Genomic DNA, 8,969 nt, shown 5'->3' with positions numbered 1-8,969 from the left:
ACACAAGCAAGGGGAGTGGGAGAGGGAGAAGCAGGCTTCCTGCCGAGCAGGGAGCCTGATGCAGGGGTCGATCCCAGGACCCTGGGATCATGACCTGAGCCAAAGGCAGATGCTTAACGATTGAGCCACCCAGGTGCCCGGGGGAGTTGGTTTTTAATGGATACAGTGCTTCCATTTCAGAAGATGAAAAATTTCTAGAGATGGATGGTGGTGATGGTTGCACAACAGTGTGAATGTGCTTCATGCCACTGAACTGTAAGCTTAAAAATGATTAAGATTGCAAATCTTATGTATATTTTACCACAATAAAAATATATTTTAAAAATTTAAAGTTGTGTCCAGAGAAATGAGCAAATAAAGGGACTGTGACCCACTTTATATCATGAAAAGCAATGGAATTCCTAAGCCTATGACTACCAACACTTCAGCTCTCTCCTCCCACCAAAGACTGAGACCAGGGATTCGTCCTCCACGGAGTTGGGAGGAGGGAAAACCCAGAGCTCCTGATGTCATGAGCCAGGTGATCTGTGACTACTCCTCAAGAGTTTCTCCAAACCCCACAAGAAAGCCAATTGCATTAATTACCATGAGATGGTTTAAAATGGGGGCTCTGAGTGTCACCTCTTCAGAAGATCCTTCTTGACCACCCAAACTACTGTAGCCCCTTCCCCCCTGTTTCAATCCCTAACTTCTATCATATTGCTCTATTTCATTTTCACCATTGCATTTATTGAGTCCTTCCATATTTGCGTATATTTATTTGATTTTGACTGTCCCTCCTCCACTAAAATGAAGCTTGTTGTAGAAGGATTTTGTGAAGTTCACCGCAATATCCCAGATCCTAGAAGGCTGCCAGGCAAAGGCAGGAGCCTTATAAATATTTATCACACAAATAAATCAATGAATGCATTGGACAAGAGATGGGGATTAAAGTTATTCATGGTGGAAATGTGCTTTTGTAAAATATAAAGGCATTTTTTTTCAAATAAAAAATACATTTACTCTTTAAAAAAAAAATGAGGGCTCTGTTTCAGGCTTGCTCCTCTCACCTCAGAGGGAGGGACTCATCTCTTCCTTGGGTGAGGACAAATACAGTGACGAGGACAGAAATGGTTCATTGCATAAAGCAGTGGTTCATCCTGTGAGGGCCCAACCCAGCTGCCTCTGCAGCACCTAGGAACTTGTTGGTAATGGCCCCACCCCAGGCCAACGGAGTCAGAAATTCAGGGAGTGGGCCCTAGCAATCTGTGTTTTGACATGCCCTCCAGGTGATTCTGATGCTTGTTGAAGTTTGAGGACTATCTGCATGTATCACTCCCCATAAAGAAAACACAATCACCTTTGTATTCACAGAACTTTTTGCCCAAAGGAGGGAAAAAAAAAAAAAGGCAGAATTCTCAACCCTTGGCTGCATATTAGAATCACCAGCAGAAGGTCTTCCTCGTTAGTATAGTGGTGAGTATCCCCGCCTGTCACCAGCAGAGCTTTAGAAGTTCCAACCCTAAAAAAAAGAAAAAAAGACGTTCCACCCCCCGAATCTTGACTCACTGGCTGTAGAGTGGGTGTCCAAATGGGAATGAGGGATTCCCAGGCCACTTGCTAACTTGCTTAATTCTAGGCTAGCCTCCACCCCAGCCACAACTCTTCTTCTGACCCTTTTCTGGAGAGAGAAATGTCTGCCTAGTTTCATTGAATAATAATAGAAGAGTAGTCATCTTGGTTGTTTTCCCTCACTGTTATTGTGCAATGCTGGGCACAGTGTAGGATGTCTGACCTGCTGACCTAAGAATTAGTTAAGCGTGTAGCTCTTGATTTTGACTCAGGTCATGATCTCAGGTTTGTGAGAACGAGCCCTGCATCAGGCTCCATGCTCAGTGGGGAGTCTGCTTCTCTCCCTCTCCCTCTGCCCCTCCCCGCTTGCACTCTCTCATGCTCTCTCTTTCTCAAATAAATAAATACTTAAAAAATAAAAAGAATAGGTCATATTTTGTAATCCAGAAAATTCATTTTCATGTTACTCTCTCTGTTTACATTTTTTTTCTTAATCTTCTCTAGGCTTAGATAAAGTCATCTTTAAAATCTAGCCCACTCTCAGCCACACTCTGGGGATATGAAGATATGAAGATAATAGGCAAAAGTACCTGTTTGGCAGAATGAGGAGCAGTAACTTCCCATAAAATCAACAGACTCCAGCAGTGTAAACAAGCAAAAGGACCCTAAGGGGAATAGAAATATACGAGGCCAAGCCACCCCTCCCATGGAGACTCTCCCTCTGTTATTAATCTTGGCAGATCAGAGTTGGACTTTTATTAATTAAAGCTAGTTTCCTCAGTGTGACCCCAAGGAAACAACTAAGGAAAAAGAAAAGAGAAAGTGATGAAAAGCCCTCGAGGATCAAAACTGGCATGAAACCCTGGCTCTAGACACTCAGGGATACATGCAACGTGTGAATTTTACTAAGTCTCTGGGTTTAAGTTTATATGTTCTTTCCCAACTAATTTTACATTTCTTTTGTTTTTAAAGTCCCACCAGTGTTATTTAGAGAAAACATATAAAGCGGTGTGAGATGAATAAAGATTCTGGAGGTCACACAGTGCTGAGAGACATTACAGATTTGACATTCAAAATGGAGAGACCTCATTAAACACTGAAAGCATTCAGCTATAACTAAAAGAGGAAATGAACTATATGAGGTCAAGAGTAGGAGCTACTGTATAAAGCCCAAACCAAGTCTTGAAAAGATCGAGATGATCAGCTCATGAATAAATTGCCTGCCAGGACAAAATGAAGCACTCTAAAGAAAGAAAACAAATGCAGACTTTCAACAATGTTACATCCACAATGCCCAGCACAACCTCAAAAATAACTATGCAAAGAAGTAGGAAATATGACATGTAATCAGAAGAATTAGTCAATATAAACAGACTCAGAAATGACACAGATGTTGGAATTAGCAAATGGGAACTTTAAAACAGCTATTATAAGTAAAGAAAAGGAGGCACACAATGAGTGAACAGATGAGGAGTCAGTAGGAAAAATGGAAACAATTTTTTAAAAAACAAATGAAGAAGGTTGCCTGGGTGGCTCAGTCAGTTAAGCATCTGACTCTTGATCTCAGCTAAGGTCTCAGTCTCAGGGTTGTGAGTTCAAGCTCTGTGTTGGGCTCCATGCTGGGCGTGGAGCTTACTTTAAAAAAAATGAAGATTCTAGAACTGAAAAATATAATATTTGAAATGAAAAAGTCACCGAATGGGCTAATAGTAGCTATAACACTGCAGGAGGAAAATCAGTGAACATGAAGACATGTCACTGTCAAAAGTGAAGAACATAGAGGAAAAAACATTAAAAACATAAACAGAATCTCAGTGAAACAATATTTTTTTAAAGACTTTATTTATTTATTTGACAGAGAGTGAGCACAAGCAGAGGGAGTGGCAGGCAGAGGGAGAAGGAGAAGCAGGCTCCCCACTGAGCAAGGAGACCAATGTGGGACTCAATCGCAGGACCCTGGGATCATGACCTGAGCCAAAGGCAGCCGCTTAACCGACTGAGCCACCCAGGCACTCCTCAGTGAAACAATATTAAGCAGTCTCTCAAATATGTAATTGGAGTGCAACAAGGAGAAAAGAAAGACCCTGGAGTAAAAAAAAAATACAATCAAAGAAATAATGGCTATTTTTTCCCCAAATTTAAGGAAAACTATCAACCCACAAACACAAAAAGCTCAACAAATCCCAAAGAAGATAAGCACATAGAAAACTACAACTACACTTACACATACCATCACCAAGCTGCTGCAAATGAAAGAGAAATTCTTAACTGTATCTAAAGAAAGAAGACATGGTACATACAGCTAAATAGTGATAACAAAATCTGCTGGTTTCTCATGAGAAACAAAGCCAACCTGTGCTGACAGAAAAGAAAAGAAAAAAAGTCAACCCAGAATTCTCTCTTTTTTTTTTAATATGGAACGCTCCACAAATTTGCATGTCATCCTTCTTCAGGGGCTGTGCTAATCTCTGTGTTGTTCCAATTTTAGTATATTCTGCTGCTGAAGTGAGCAAACAACCTAGAATTCTTTACCTAGCAATTTTTTTTTCCTTTTAAAAATGAAGGTGAAATAAATTTACTTCTAGAAAAACAAAGACAACAACAACAAGAAAACAGGAATAGAATACAAAGTCCTGCAATACAAGAAAGGTTAAAAGAAGTTCTTCCAAAGGGAATAGCACAAAAGTGAGGGGAGGGGTAAATGGGAGGGTGCACTGCTGTGAGGTTCTCAGACGTGAAGAAGTGCATTAATTCAAAATACATTCATAGGCTAAGAATGTATATGGTATCCCTAGGTTCTGGGGCCAAGAACAAAAATAAACAAAAAAAAGAGGCATAGTTAGAAAGCCAACAGAGGATATAAAGTGGAATACCTAAAAATATTTGACTAATTTAAAGGCAGGGAAAAAGAAAAATAAAGATAGATGGGATAAATAAAAATGAACAGCTAGACAGTGGACATAAAGCCAACCATAGCGACAATTACATTAAAAGATGGAATAACACTCCAAGTAAACATTAAGTATAAATAGACTAAGTGCTCCAATTAGCAGGCAGAAATTATCAGATTGGACCCAACTGTGTTGTCTAGGAAAAAGGTGTACTTTTAAGTATAAAAACACATACAGGCAAAAAGTAAAAGGATGGGGAAAGATATTGATGAAAGTCTAGTCATAAAAGAACTGGAATGACTATCTTCATAGTAGACAAAGTGACTTCAAAACAAGGATTATTTAAATAAGAACATTTTATAATGATAAAAGGGTCACTTTGACAAGAACACATAATGTTCCTAAATGTGTATACATCTACCAAAGAACTGCAAAACACATGAAGCAAAAGTTAGAAGTACAAAAGAGAAAAATAAATAAATACAAAATTAGAGTTAAAGATATTAACACTCTTTTTAAAAATAACTGATGGGGGGGAGGGGCGCCTGGGTGGCTCAGTCGTTAAGCGTCTGCCTTCGGCTCAGGTCATGATCCCAGGGTCCTGGGATCGAGCCCCGCATCAGGCTCTCTGCTCAGCGGGGAGCCTGCTTCTCCCTCTCCCACTCCCCCTGCTTGTGTTCCCTCTCTCGCTGTGTCTCTCTCTGTCAAATAAATAAAATCTTTAAAATAAATAAATAAATAAATAAATAAATAAATAAATAAATAAATAACTGACATAATAGTTTGGCTATGCATTATTGTGCAACATACCAGTGACTGGAACGGAGGTCTCCTGACAGTTAATGCAGAGTTCTCATCATACATACCATTACGTACTCTCTCTCTGAAAGAAAAGAAAAAACTAGATCTCTCAGGTTTGGGAAGATCTTTATAAGTTTGCAGAGGCAAAAACCACAAAGGAAAATTTTGGCAGATTTTACACTTAAAAAAATTTGCACCTTGGGGCACCTGGGTGGCGCAGTTGGTTAAGTGTCCAACTCTTGATTTCGGCTCAGGTTATGATCTCATGGTCTTGAGATCGAGTCCCACGTTGGGCTCCACACTGGGCGTGGAGCCTGCTTGAGATTCTCTGCCTCCCTCTCCCTCTGCTCCTCACCCCCCCAAAAGAAAAAGTAAACCTCAAAAATTACCCTTAAGAAAATGGAAAAGTAAGGAAAATAAGAGTAAGAATAAACTATTTGGGACTACACCAAAATAAAAAGCTTTTGTACAGTGAAAGAAACCATCAACAAAATGAAAAGGCAACCTACTGAATGGGAGAAGATATTCACAAATGACATATCCAATAAAGTGTTAATAACCAAAATAACCAAAATATATGAAAAGAACATATACAACTCAACACTAAAAATACAAATAATCCAATTTAAATGGGCGAGAGACCTGAGTAGATGTATTTCCAAAGAAGACATAGAGATGGTAAACACATGAAAAGATAGATGCTCAACATCACTCATCATCAGGGAAATGCAAGTCAAAACCACAGCGAGATATCACCTTACACCTGTCAGAATGGCTAGAACAAAAAACAAAACAAAACCAAAAAAGCAAACAAACAAACAAATAAGTGTTGGGAGGATGTGGAGAAAAGGGAGCCCTCCTGAACTGTTGGTGGGAATGCAAACTGGTGCACCCACTGTGGAAACAGTATGGAGTTTTCCTCAAAAAGTTAAAAGAACTACCATATGATCCAGTAATTGCACTATTGGGTATTTACCCAAACAAAATGAAAACACTAATTCGAAAAGATATATACACCCTAATATTCATTGCAGCCTTATTTGCAATAGCCAAGATAGGACGCACCTCAAGTGTCCATCCATAGATGCAGGGATAAAGAAGACTCAGCCAAAGCAAGAATGAGACCTTGCCATTTGCAACAACATGGAGGGACCGCCAGGATATTATGCTAAGTGAAATTCGTCAGACAGAGAAACACAGATACCATATGATTTCACTTCCATGAAAACAAAGCAGACAAATAAAACAAAACTCATAGATACAGAGAAGAGAGTGGTGGTTGCCACAAGGGAGGGGAGTTGGGGGGTGGGTGAAATGGGTGAAGGGGCTCAGGACGTATAAACTTCCATTTACAAAATAATATAAATTACAGGCATTAAGGTACACCATTTCTCCAAGGCTACATTAATTCTGTTTCTCTGGAGAATCCTGACTAATACAAGGGACATGGAGAGACTAGCAACGATCCTGCATGGGGCAGGCTCCTCTGGTGTCACACACCTATTTCTCTGGGTGGTGGGAAGAGGATTGCTCAAGTCACATGGCAGCCGCCAGAGCCTTGGGACTTGAGAGATCAGGCGCAGAGAGCTGGCTGGGGACTTTCCGTCCCCAAGGTTGCTACTCATACTCAAATGCTGACCTGCCCGGCTAGATCACGGTCAGCTCTGTGGGGTCAGCTGGTGCTCCACCGCCGGAGGGAAGGACATGCCCCCGCAGCGTTCAGCTGCCCCAGCTTTCTTACTGAGCACAGACGGAAGGAGGAAGTAAGCCTTCTCACACGTGCAGAATGCCCCAGAGGCTTCCGTCCGGAGCGGTGCGCTTCGCTCCTGCTGGCGTACTTGACTGCTCAGAAAGAACGCGCCCAGGCTCCCGGGACGCAGAGAGCTGGCACGGGCCATCAGGAGGGTGCTCAGTCAGGGAGAAGGCCGGGCCGCTGGGAGGGTTGGTGCGCTGAGTAGAAGAGACCACGTCCAGGGGCAGAAAGGAACGTCCGCGCCCCAGAAGCCAGCCCAGAGAAACCCGCAGAACACAAGCCCTGGCTCAGGGCAACTTCCTGTTGATGAGTGTTGACTTCCAGTGGTGGATTTTAGCTTCGAAAAAGGGGGCTAGATCTTGCAAACCGTAAAGTGAATCTCAGTCCACTTTGCTCTTGACAGAGCTGCGTTGTTACTGAACCAACTCACTTGAGATTGCCGCACTGTAACCTGTTGAGAATCAAAACCATTGATGCAGAAAAAAAATCCTCCCAAACCACCAGTTACCCCGCTGGCTGCGTTCATTTACATAAATACAGCCTGCCTCCAGTATCCGCTGCCTGTTAGCATTCATGTGCTCACCTCCCTTTCTGGGAGAAAAGTACTCCAAAGTCTTCACCAAATCGAAGCACAATACTAGACGATCCATTGTATAAAAAGGGGTTTCTTAGACCCAAATAGGAGGGGCCCATGAAGGTGGGAGCCACGCTGCTCTTCTACTTGAACTGCCTTTGGCCATTTAACTAGTGGGAGCCTAGGAGGGATCTCGGATGTACCAGAATGTACCATCTCCTCTCTTTGACAGAATGGTCTCCCGCGCTGTCAATCTACTCAGGAATGCATACGGGGTGCAAGGTTTGGGGGAGGTGAAGGAAAGCGGGCAGGGATGCCCAGGACCTCAGCAGGGGAAATGGAGCCATCCGTGCCTTCCTCCCTCTCTCCTCTCCCAGCCCTCCGCCCAAGAGGGCCTTTGCGGTCCCAAAGCACATAATGCAGATAAGTCTGTGACTTTTGGGGGCGCCTGGGTGGCTCAGTCAGTTAAGCATCTGCTTTTGGCTCAGGTTATGATCCCTGGGATCCTGGGATCGAGTCCCATGGCGGGCCCCCTGCTCAGCGGGGAGTCTGCTTCTCCCTCTCTCTCTCTGCCCCTCCCCCGCACTCATTTTCTCTCTCTCTCTCAAATAAATAAAAATCTTTTTAAAAAAATGTCTGTGACTTTTCACTTTCACTTGACACCCCTCTGCCCCAGTCTGTGGCCATGGCAGCCCCCACTGCTGCTCGGCTTACTCTTGCCTCAGTTTCTGTCTCTACAATAAGCCAGGAGCTCAAACACTGGACTGACTTACTATGCTTTTTGTGATTTCTTCTCCTGCATCCACAGCAATCCCTCAGCTTCAGGCACAGATACTGTGAGAAGGTTTGCAAGGGTGGAGAGGCGGCTCCACAACCCGGCCGGCTCGTCCACGGTGCCAGCCATGTCCCATTTCCCGTCCATGCAGTCCTGCATGCCACGGGTCTTGCAATATACCCTTCATGCCTTATCGACCAACCTTCAGAGAGCACCCCGGAGATGCAGGTGCCACAGGATGCATCCGGAGACACAGCATCCCGCTTCTGAGGATTCGCCTGATCCCATAGTAAGGACTCCTAACCCTCCCATGCATCAGCATGAATGTAAGCACGGGACATGCTAACTCTTGCCAATTCCTACTCCGACCCTATTAAACGTGAACCAACGTTCGTGCCCATCGTGCAGAGATGAAGGCATGGGGGTGAAGTTTCTTGCCCACGTGTACACAGCGAATGAGTGGCCGAGTGGGATTCAACCCCGGGTAGTCCTGGCTCCAGAGGCATCTGACTCTGGAGGGGCAGATGATCCTACAAACAAATGGAAGACCATACAACAGAAGAGGGTGCCTGCAGGGGGAAAAGAGAAAGCAGAGCACTGAAGGGGACTCGAGCCAGGAGGGGC

The 8,969-nt window shown here is 43.5% G+C and overlaps 1 non-coding gene across 1 annotated transcript; it reads right to left on the bottom strand.

Moving 5' to 3' along the window:
- Positions 1–3,959: 3,959 nt before the first annotated feature.
- LOC114213221 (U6 spliceosomal RNA) lies at positions 3,960–4,064 on the bottom strand. Its single transcript, XR_003610173.2, has one exon. It is a non-coding gene; the product is annotated as a U6 spliceosomal RNA (small nuclear RNA).
- Positions 4,065–8,969: the final 4,905 nt, after the last annotated feature.

Source organism: Eumetopias jubatus, unplaced genomic scaffold (genome assembly GCF_037043125.1).
Source record: "Eumetopias jubatus isolate StellerSeaLion01/CBP00866 unplaced genomic scaffold, mEumJub1_p1.0 scaffold_3, whole genome shotgun sequence".
Taxonomy (NCBI): Eukaryota; Metazoa; Chordata; class Mammalia; order Carnivora; family Otariidae; genus Eumetopias; species Eumetopias jubatus.
The sequence above is the reverse complement of the archived record's forward strand: the minus strand, read 5'-3'. Positions and strand labels throughout refer to the sequence as shown.